Source organism: Callorhinchus milii, unplaced genomic scaffold, assembly GCF_018977255.1.
Source record: "Callorhinchus milii isolate IMCB2004 unplaced genomic scaffold, IMCB_Cmil_1.0 Scaffold18, whole genome shotgun sequence".
NCBI lineage: Eukaryota > Metazoa > Chordata > Chondrichthyes > Chimaeriformes > Callorhinchidae > Callorhinchus > Callorhinchus milii.
The window spans coordinates 9,471,690-9,483,612 of record NW_024704759.1 but is presented as its reverse complement, the minus strand read 5'-3'; positions in this window follow the sequence as shown (position 1 = coordinate 9,483,612).

Below are 11,923 nucleotides of genomic sequence, written 5' to 3'. Positions count from 1 at the left end.
GGTTTTTTGGAATGAGTGCAGGAGTTAATCATTAAAGCACAGTGTTGAAGAGGTAAAGTCAATGTGTATTAGAAAATGAACAAACAGTTCTGTGTGAGAGTATAATTATAGGTTATACTACCAATAGGATGTGTACCTCTACTTATTCCGAATTGTATACAGTAGGCAGTATTCACTCTATCTAAACTTTACTGGCAGTTAAATGCAGCAAGGCTAGAAAAAATCGCTTTGGGATAATTTAAGTCCATAGTGTAAATTGCTGTATCATTATTACAGTCAAAGTATCAAGTACTGTGGAAGTATTTTTGTCCTGTACTCTGGTGAGTAATGTGAGCTGGCCCTTACCACAAAGGCTTTGAGTATCTGCAATCAGGGAAGAATAATATATAAAAGCAGGAGCTTCAGTTTGTGAAAAATAAATACATGACGTCAACCCTTGTAACTCATGAAGTTGGTTAGTAATTTATTCACCCTTACTCTGCAGCTTAAACATAATGTAGGAATATGCAAGCATAGTGACTGACCTCGCTGTAAGGATGAATATGATTTCATATTGTTTGAAAGAGCTATCTTTGTTATAGCAGTAATAATAATATATGCAGTTAACATAACACAATAACAGGAAGTTTCCTTTGGTACAGTCAGCTATGTATATGTGTAATCTTCACATTAATTCGGTGTAAGGGGAATCTCGAGCAAGGTGTGACAGACATCTGGCTGTCCAAAGAAACCCCCCACCAAACAAAATTGCCTGTATTATGCGATGATTTCTGTTGTGTTTCCTTAATATGGAAACTGAGTGGGGACTCTTTATTATAACTGAAAGTAGACTGCTCCAAAAGTAGCTTGCATCGCAGCAGAAATCAGACCAGTCTGCATCAGTTTCCTTATTAAGAATACCATTAAAAATTACTGCACATTACACCCTATTGCCAACAAATAATATCCCCTAAGGTGGTTTCATTTTCCTTTATATATATATCTATCTATTATACATATATAAAATTGTATGTAATGTTTGTTTCATGTGATTCAATGATGAAAGGTTCTCTATAAAGTAAGTTAACTTCAGGAGAAACTGCCCTCCCTCCCTCCAGAATCTGAGGTGCTCTGGCTAGTTGTGATTCTGCGGCAGTAATCAGACCCCGGATGATGCCACTGATAGCAATTGTAATCTCAGTTATTCCTGTCAGGCTGTAAAGCAATGGTCATTGCACTAAGTAAAACCACTGGCAACTGGCTTCAAACTTTGAGATGTCCAACAAAAAACTTTTGGCCAGTAGTTCCACCTGGGTCCAGATTTATGCTTTTCTTTTTGTGGCATTTCGGAGCACCCAGAATCTGGCAAAATTCTTAACCACAGTCTTAATTTTGAAGCCGCTTCTCTGTAAGTCCTTTCATGAGCTTTAGAAAACCGTGCGCAATTGGCCGCCACATTCTGCCCGCAAAATATACAGTCAATTCACTTTACAGTATATTCTCCAAGATGTGATAAGGATATATATCAAATGCAAGGATTGTTATTAATATTCAAAGGTAAGACAGGATTCAACAATTTGTCAAATTTTGGACTCCCGCAAATAGCTAAGAAAATAAGAGTGAATCTAGACCCAGGAGGTGGGATTTCTCCTTCTTTTGGGTCCTCGTTAAGTGAGACAGTCTGAGGTTTGCCATTTCATTCTCATTCCAAAATGCAAAGCTGAGTTCCCTGCATTAGCCTAGTGGATAGCATTAAGAGTTAATAAACCTTCAGTGGCATGTTCAGTTCCTGGTTTGTGCTGAATTACCAGGGGTAACACTTGGGGTGATGCACGTGGATCCTAATGCTGGGGAAGGGATAATGCATTCAGGTGTTCTGTTTTTACTTACTATCCAGTGATCGATGGATGAGAACAAGTTTGGAAATCTATTACAAACTCTCACCGTTAAGGTCCATGAATTTATAGACTGGTGGAGAATATGATGTTCATTTACCAGCGACGATACAATAATCACCCTGGTACCTGTCTAACCCATCTGTATATTGGATATATATTGGAGTCCTGTAGCTCCATGTGGTTAGAGCGCTCGCCTGGCAAGCGAGAGATCTGGGTTCGATTCCCTGCGGGGCGAAACCTTGGGCAAGTTTCCTTACTCCACACACCCGATAATAAGCCCTCGAGAGAAAAAAAAACAATAATAAATTGGTCACTTCAATCCACGACTGTTTGTGGGACGCTGCTGTGTGCAATTGGCTGCCGCATTTCGGCCACAAATATACAGACAATTCACATTACAGTATATTGTGTGAAGCACTTTGAGACATCTCGAAGACATGAAATGCGCTACATCAACAACAACAACTTGGATTTATCAAATGCAAGGATTATTATTATTATTATTATAATATGTTATAAGGTAATGAAAGGACTGGGAGAAAAAATAAATTAGAAGCAGCTACTGAAGGACAAACAGGACATGAGCAACAAGGATAAGCTCCAGCAGAATAAAAGGATGTGGGAGAGGATATTACTCCACTGGGAGCAGTTTTCTCTTGTGTGTCAGCCTAGCTCAGTTAGTAACTTGCTTGCCCCTGAGTCAGAAGATTGTGGGTATGAGCCTCACATCAGGTGTTGATGTGAATATGGGGAAGGAAGGGGCAAGTTGGAAGGATAGAGGAAGAGCGTTACAGAGTTTTGGGGCGTAGTGGCTGAAAGTGCCATCACCGATGGTGGATTGGAGGGGACGAGGGACATACAGGAGGCTGGAGCCAGTCGAGCGGAGGCAGCGGGTAGTGGGTTAGGGAGTAAGCAGGTCGGAGAGGTAGAGAGGCGCCAGGGCATGAAGGGATTTGAAAGTAAGTGTGAGGATCTTGAAATCGATCCATTCGGTGATATTGCATTGTCAGGAGTTGCCATCTTGCGAATAAAACATTACAATAAGTGGAGCTGTCTGGCTGTTCAGATTGATATGAAAGATCCCATGACACTTTGAAAAAAAGAAGGGGGCTTCTCACTACTTAAAGAAGAGAACGCTGTTTCCTGGTTTACAATCCTCCAGATTATTTCTGGTCATTCACTTTATAGCTGCTTGTGGGATCTTACTGTGTGCAGATGGCTGCTGTGTCATTTTATGAAATCAGTTGGTAATCACACTTGACATTAATTACCTGCAAAGCACTTTGAGACATTTTGTTGTTATAAAGTGAAAGTTCTTTCTTTATGGTTTCTGGTCGTATGTCAAAAATCTGAACGGGTTTTTTCCACTTATTTTCTCAGGTGGCCAGTGTTATTCTGCCTTGAAATCCACCACATTAATGCTGTATTCTTTAAAGTGATTTTTTTTTGTCAGCAGAATAGCTGATTTTGCAATTCCATTTCATAATAAATCATTATATAATAAACCTTGCATTTGATTTAGTGTCTTTCACATCAGGAGGACATCTCAAAGCGCTTAACAGGAAATACTGTAAAGTGTAGTGACTACATATTTTGTAAACGAACATGGCAGCCAATTTGTGCACAGCAATGTCCCACAAATAGCCATGAAGTGAATGATCAGTTGTTTTGGGGGGTATTGATGGCCAGAACACTGGGAGTAAGACTCTGCTACAAAAGTAGATACTATAATAATAATAATAATCCTTGCATTTGATATAGCACTTTTCACTTGTTCTAGACGTCTCAAAGCGCTTCACAGAATATACTGTAAAGTGAATTGACTGTATATTTGTGGGCGAAACACGCCAGCCAATTGCGCACAGCAGTGTCCCCACAAACAGTCGTGGATTGTTTTTTTTTCTTGAGGGATTATTATCAGGCATGTGGAGTATGGAAACTTGCCCAAAGGTGAATGGAGCATCAGCCTAGACGATGAGTTCAAAAGTCCCAATGTGGCGGCTTAAACCACAAATTTCTAACGCAGAGGTGCGAGCGCTACCAACTGAGACAGACTGACAACCTAAGTTCCAACAATCGGTATATTGTCTTAACTTAGCATTGTATAAAAATGTAAGTGGACAGTCCCACTCCAGCCACCGTGAGTGTTTGTGGCTGAAGGGACAGTATTTACTTGTTTCTATCTACCTACGGCTTGATTTAGTTTCCGAGGCAACCCAAGATACAGCGATTGGAAGGAAAGGGTTGACAACCACCTCTGCTATTCTGCCTGAGCTATGGGAAGAGAATGGAGGTGGGCTCAATCAATTCATTTGAAAGATCCTATCTCTATCCCTTTTAAAAATAAAAATGTAACCTACCGTCATTATATACAGTAGCATGCAGAAGCAACAAGGGTCGATACATCCTGAAACAGGATAATAATGAGTTGCGTTCCTCTTTCTGTCATGGGAATTGTTCTTTTTGATTCAAGTGTAAATATCTAGTCTATCAATAAATAAATATATATTTTGTTAAATAATTATCATTTTTTAAAAAAAAAGAATTGAAGATGACATTGAGTTTAATGCATTCAGAACTTCCAAACACTTCTGTGTTTTTTTTCCATTTTGCTTTCATTCAGCTACTATTATTGGTTGGTAATGTGTTTAAAAAACAGCGATCATGACAGGTGCAATGCTGCTTTTATCAATGATAAAGGCCGAATACTCAATGAGTGACACGGATACAAGAGAATTATCTGGCTCTTTCTGAGAAGTGAAATAAAAGGCAGATTATAAACCGACCATGTTTTTGTTCTTTTGTGTGTGTGTGTGTGTGTGTGTGTCTGTGTGTGTGTGTGTGTGCCCATCGCTTTTTTAAAAAAATACAATTAAGAAAGAAAAGAAATGCATGTTTTATTCCAATTCTGTTTCTATTGTTAATGAAAAATAAGCATTAGCCCACCATAAAATCTGTTTACATTGGTGGGATTGGTTGATTGCACTGTTCATCAAAAGGTTTACAAGGGCCTGCTTTAAGTCACAGTTAAATTGGCTGGCAGAAGCAGGCTTCCAAATCTATAAACATACACATGTGTATACTGTAGACACAGCATCTGTAGTGCATCAATGTGTTTACATACATTACAGATGCTGAATAGAAAAACTGAATTCACACTGTCTGAATGCAGTGAAGCCTTGCCAGGAAAAAAAAAGCCCAGCAAAAGTATTTACACATTTTGCTTTATGTGTTGAAAAATATATTCGAAGGCAATAGGCAACAGCAATTATGGAAGCAAATACTTCAAGTCCAATCGTATTCGTTTGTAAAGATATTAGAACCAGTTTGCGCAATGACTCAGTTGGTAAGATCCACTGCTGTGAACTTGAGCCACACTGACCCGTGTAAGGATCCAAGTTCGATTTCCATCTGTTCCGAGTTAGCTTGAGCCCTGCAGGCAGCAATATAGGGGTGCTACAATTGGCTTCAGAGAGCAGAATTCTCTTCCTATTTTAATCAATGGGGGAGAAGGTTCCAGGAAAGAAAGAAAATTGGAAAGGGAAGAAAACCAAAGAAAATATCGGTGGTGTAATTCACTGAAATGACTTTCGCGCACACAGTCGGAATATAGCACAGAAACAGTGGAGTATTTTACCCAGAGTAAAATAGAGAGTGAGAATGTCATGTGAGACTTTATTTTGTAGTAAAAGTCTCTTGGATGTTATGTCCTAACCTCCCCCCGCCATTCTTATCATGCAACCAGCACAACAAAAGAGGATAAAAGAGGATAAGTAAGCTGAATAGGAAAAAGCCATTCATCTCATACAATTTTTACTGCCAACGATATTTAACTTATTTCACTTATTGCAAGATAAATAGGTGAAATCTTCTGGAAAGAAAATTCCGTCTGATATTCAAAGTCAATTCAAAGCATACACTACAATAGTACTGAATAGGTTACACTCTTGGTTTATACTTTCAACAGTGAGGACATTTGAGTGGTAGCAGCAGAAAACAGGAGCTTGAATGACAAAACACAACTGGTAATGTATGTAACAGGAAACAAAAGTGAAATAAAGAAAAACGAAAGCTGGACAATAATGTGTGACAATTGTAGCATAGTTTTAAATGAACTGTGATGATTTTTCACCATTTCAGCTTCATGCACATGGTTTACGATCAGCCTACTTCTCTTTATTCAGTACGTATGCAGTCATCTATAAATTACAAAGTGCTGTACAACTAAGGTACAGTACCTATCAGGACATACTGAATACCTGAAGGGGCATAACAGAATTGATTGCTAATAGTTACCCTCAATGATTATCGAGGTTACTCGTATTCGCCTCAAACTCTCTTAAGAAATTGAATGTTATTTTCAAATTGATAAATATGGAGGCAGAAAATGAGGTATGTGACATGATAATTATTCACCCAAGTATTTGTGAAATAAATGCCTTGGAATGATTATAGAGGTTCACTGTACACTCACAATTCTCTAGTCCTCATATTTTGCAGTTTTGAATGAATTGTGTAATTCAATCTGTTATTTATTACATTCTACATATTTATGCCAGCCATTGAATAAAACCCATTGAATGCAGCGGTACAGCAATAATTGGGACTTAGCAATGAGGGATAGCCCTGTGATTTAAGTTAACAGTGCAATGATGCAGCTCTAATCACTTTCCTGATGGGGATTTTTTAAAAAAAAATTAAATAGTAGTAAAAGCATTTCAGACATGGTAGAACAGACGGCAAATGACTGCGGAGCAGAGGAAATATTCCCTAATGATATGACCGACTTAATCTGAGTGGAGTTTAATCATTTGTGTGTACTGTGCAAGGATACAAATACACAGGTTCGGCTACAGGTATGTAGACACTGCACTTTACTTTACAGCGAATCTGGTTAAATGCTTAAGAGATGTTTTTTGCCCAGAAAACATACAGTCAATCCATTTTACAGTATATTCTGTGAAGTACTTTGAGACATCTCAACTAGGTGATAAGGAGCTATTTCAAATGCAAAATGTAAGGCACTATTTGAAATGGAAGGATCATTATTAATTATTATTGAAAAGGTGTAAAATATATTTCCTGTTCCATGGTTGTTGCCTTACATCCTTTATATACGAGGACTATCGATTGTTCAAAGAAGTAATTCTCTCACATGCTGTGGGCTTTTCTGGTGGACATCCCCACATCAACTCTGGTATTTCCAAAGATTCGGTCACAGTGAGAACTGGTCTCTGTGAAACAACCGAACAAAAAATCAAATTAAATAAAGGGGTAATTCTGGGAAATTCACGATTTATAGCAAGAATAGTAATACGAAACAGCGCAAACAAGGAACACAGCAATTAATAAATGTTTAATATAATAATAATAATAATCCTTACATTTGATATAGAGCCTTATCACGTCTTCGAGACATGGTTAAGGGGCTACCTGCTATCTGAGCGCTTCACAGAATATACTGCGAAATGAATTGACTGTGTATTTTGTGGGCGAAATACAACAACAAATTCCAAAAGAATATGGAGTTAATAAACACGGCAAACAAAACATGCAATTACTTTTCAGTATAAATAGCACTGCGATCCTGCACTTGATCTCCTTCTTCTGCACGGTTCGATAGAGCAAAGTTTCGTAACAAATGTCCCCAAAGTCATTTTGTGTTTTTGTTCAACAAAAGGTTGCGAGGCCCTTTCACTTACTTGAATTGATAAACAATAATTTGCATTTCACCAGCACCGTTTGTGTAAAGCAGCTGTTTCAAAATGCTTTACAGAATTAAACTCATTGGAAATGAAACAACTTTTGATTTTTTTCCCCCCAAAACATAACAGTTGCCAGTTCCACTTCCACTTCTTTCAATAATAATAACTTGCAATTGTGCAGCACCTTTTGAGTAGAATAAACGATTCGAAGCGTTTCACAGAGTCAAAATATTTGGGAACATATTTTTAAAACAAGCACAAAGCTTTCTGCGAGTTCTGCTTTCACTTATCTTATTGAAGAAACAAGTCACATTTAAAGGCGTACAGTCAACAATGCAAAGAATCAAATTAGTAAATGAAGTGATCTTTGATCATCTTGAAAAAAAACAAATTTAATTTCCCATTTTTCTGTCTTAACCTTTCTCCCCCCAAAATCTCTTCCCCATACATTTCTCTCTCTCTTTCCCACCCCACACATAGTAAAAATAATAATAATAATAACCCTTGCATTTGATATAGAGCCCTACAAAAATACACAGTCAATTCACTTTACAGTACATTCTGTGAAGCGTTTTGAGACGTCTCGAAGACGTGATAAGGCGCTGTATCAAATGCCAGGATTATTACGATTACGATCACGTCTCAAAGTGCTTCACGGAATATCTTACCCCACGTACACAGGGTGAGAAAAAAGTCCCGATACTATTACAATGTCTAAGAAGTCTTAAAAAAAGATGGTATTTGGGGTTATTTTTAGATAATTGAGTAGTTATCATGACATATACATCCACATATCTCTCTCCCCCTATATCCCTCCCCCTATATCTGTCTCTCTCCCCCTATATAACTCCCTCGCCCCTATATCTCTCTCCCCCTATATATCTCTCTCTCCCGCTATATATCTCTTCCCTATATCTCTCTCCCCCTATATCTCCCTCTCCCCCTTTATATCTCCCTCTCCCCCTTTATATCTCTCTCCCCCTATATCTCTCTCTCCCCTATATATCTCTCCCCTATATCTCCCTCTCCTCTATATCTCTCTCCCTTATATCTCCCTCTCCCCTATATCTCCCTCTCCCCCTATATCTCCCTCTCCCCTATATCTCCCTCTCCCCCTATATCTCCCTCTCCCCTATATCTCCCTCTCCCCCTATATCTCCCTCTCCCCTATATCTCCCTCTCCCCCTATATCTCCCTCTCCCCTATATCTCCCTCTCCCCTATATCTCCCTCTCCCCCTATATCTCCCTCTCCCCTATATCTCCCTCTCCCCTATATCTCCCTCTCCCTTATATCTCCCTCTCCCCTATATCTCCCTCTCCCCAATATCTCCCTCCCCCTATATATTGTTGTCCCCCCGTTACACACACACACACCGCACACACTATCATAACAAGTGGCCTCTGACACAGGACAGGGTGCGCGCTCCTGGAGGACAGCGGGAGCGCGCTTGGCGTGTGCGTGTGAACCTTACAGCGGAACCGAGGTGGGGGCGGGGGGGTGGTGGCGAGCACGAGCACGTAACACGTAACATGTAACATGTAACACGTAACATGTAACATGTAACAGGGGAATTGTAATGGGCAGCAAATCAACCCCACAGGACAACCAGCAATACCCTCACCTAATGCACACACACAAAAGGGGGGGGGGTGCAGAGCCCAGCAATAATAATAATAATAATATTATTAACCATAATTAATGATAATAATTCATTCGTAATTAATATCATCATTATTAATAATAATGCATATCATTCACAACGAGAAGCTGTGCCTCACACACACAGAGCATTCTCTATCAGGGGTCAAGTCAGTCAGAGGATGGGAGGGGAGGGATTATATAACTGTATGGGCCTCATATATAAATGTGTATCTATTGAGAGAGAGAGAGAGAGAGAGAGAGGGGTTAACACCTCAAACCTCTCCTCTTCTATCCATCATTCAAATGAAACGAAAGAGTGATTTATTTTTAGTGGGGGGGGGGGGGGGGGGGGGGAGTTTGATCTCTCACTCTCTCTCTCTCTCTCTCTCTATCTATCTATCTATCTATCTATCTATCTATCTATCTATCTATCTATCTATCTATCTATCTATCTATCTATCTATCTATCTATCTATCTATCTATCTATCTATCTATCTATCTATCTATCTATCTATCTATCTATCTATCTCTCTCTCTCTCTCCTCTCTCTCTCTCTCTCTCTCTCTGTCTGTCTGTCTGTCTGTCTGTCTGTCTCTGTCTGTCTGTCTGTCTGTCTGTCTGTCTGTCTGTCTCTCTCTCTCTCTCTCTCTCTCTCTCTCTCTCTCTATCTATCTATCTATCTATCTATCTATCTATCTATCTATCTATCTATCTATCTATCTATCTATCTATCTATCTATCTATCTATCTATCTATCTATCTATCTATCTTTCTCTCTCTCTCTGTATGTATGCATCTATGTATGCACTAGTTGTTGCTTCTGTTCTGTTCTGTTTGCAACCCCCCCCCCCCACTCTCCCCCATCTCCCCCACTCTCCACTCCCCCCATCTCTCTCCACTCCCCCCATCTCCCCCCACTCCCTCCACTCCCCCCCATCTCCCCCCACTCTCCACTCCCCCCCATCTCCCCCCACTCTCCACTCCCCCCCCATCCCCCCCATCTCCCCCCACTCCCCCCCCCATCTCCCCCCACTCTCCACTCCCCCCACTCTCCACTCCCCCCCACTCTCCACTCCCCACCCCATCCCCCCCCCCATCTCCCCCACTCTCCACTCCCCCCCTCTCCCCCACTCCCCTCCCCGGAATCTCCCCCCACTCTCCCCCCCCCCCATCACCCTCCCCCCTTAAGACCCCCCAAACTCCCTCCTCCCCCGGAATCTCCCCCCAAAAAAAGGTCGCTGCGAATCACGAAATGCTCAGTGCGTTCATTCAGTGGGAGCGCAGCAGTGAGTGAGTGAGTGAGTGAGTGAGTGGTTACTGTATCCAAACCCATCCCCACCCGCTCCAGTCACACACTCACTCACTCACTCACTCACACACTCACAGCACCGAACCTCAGGTCAGTTCACAAACTTAAACCTCAGCAATTGTTCTTCTCTTTTTGTTATTATTTATTCCTCTTCTCTTCTCTTCTCCTCTTTTCTCTTTCTCTCTCTCACTCGTTCCCTCTCTCTTTCTCTTTTCAATGGTGTGTGAAAGAAATATTTAATGACAGCTGTTTATAGGGGTTTACACCCTCACCCCCACACACCCCCACACACCCCCCCACACACACACACACACCCCACAAATTAGATGCAGTACATAAAAACTCTTCTCTGCAAGAAACTAGATCTGATTTGCCTGCAAACCCCCCCCACCTCCCCCAACCCCCCTCTACCCTCCACTCCACACCCCCCAACCCCCTCTACCCTCCACTCCCCTCCCTCATTAGAAATATATTCTCTATTAAAAAAAGTTTTTTTAAAAATATATACACATGTATATTTAAAAATACTTTTTTTCCCCTTTCCCCCCCCCAAAAAAAAACCCCCACCCCATCTCTCCCCCCCCCCCCCCACCCACCCCCACCTCCATCCCCACCAAAAAAAAATGTTAGATCCAGAAAAGTTTTTTTTATTAATGAACTAAGGGGTTGAGACTGTGTGTCTGGGGGTGTGTGGGGGTGGGGGGGGGGTGAGGCATTTCGAAAGTTCATTGATCGTTGGCTGTCAGGTTTCTCTCTCATATCTGTATGTATATAATATATATTTTTGCTTTCAGTTTGTTGCATTGTGTCCTTTTATTTCAAAAGATAGTTATCCCCTTCAACGGGTGCAGATTTTTTTGGATACTGTGAGCAGTGCAGAGAGAGAGAGAGAGAGAGAGAGACGTTACTACACTATTTATCCCTTCTCTTCTTTCTCTCTATCTCTCTTCTCTCCCCCCTAAAAAAATAACTTGATTCTCCCCCCCCCCCCCCACCCCCAACCCCAACCCCATCCCTCCCTTCCTCCCCTCTCCCCCCCCCCAAAAAAAAGTAGCAAACTTTTAAACCACTGCAGAGTCAGCCCTTCTCCCTATTATTAATTGCTTCCATAATGATACGTTCAACGAGCAACTGTAAGTAAAGTTTATCTTAATCTATTCCACCCTATTTTTTCCCCCTCTCCCCCCCCCCTCTCCCTCCCCCCCTTATTAAATCATGTTATATAATTAAGACATTAATTCCATCCTCTCTCTCTCTCTCTCTTTCTCTCTCTCTCCCTTTCTCTCTCCCCCCCCCCAAAAAAAAATACAACTGGATTTTTATTTGTGTGTGTGTGTGTGTCAAACAGTTTTAATTCAGTCGATTTGTGGCTGTTTTTTTTTAACACA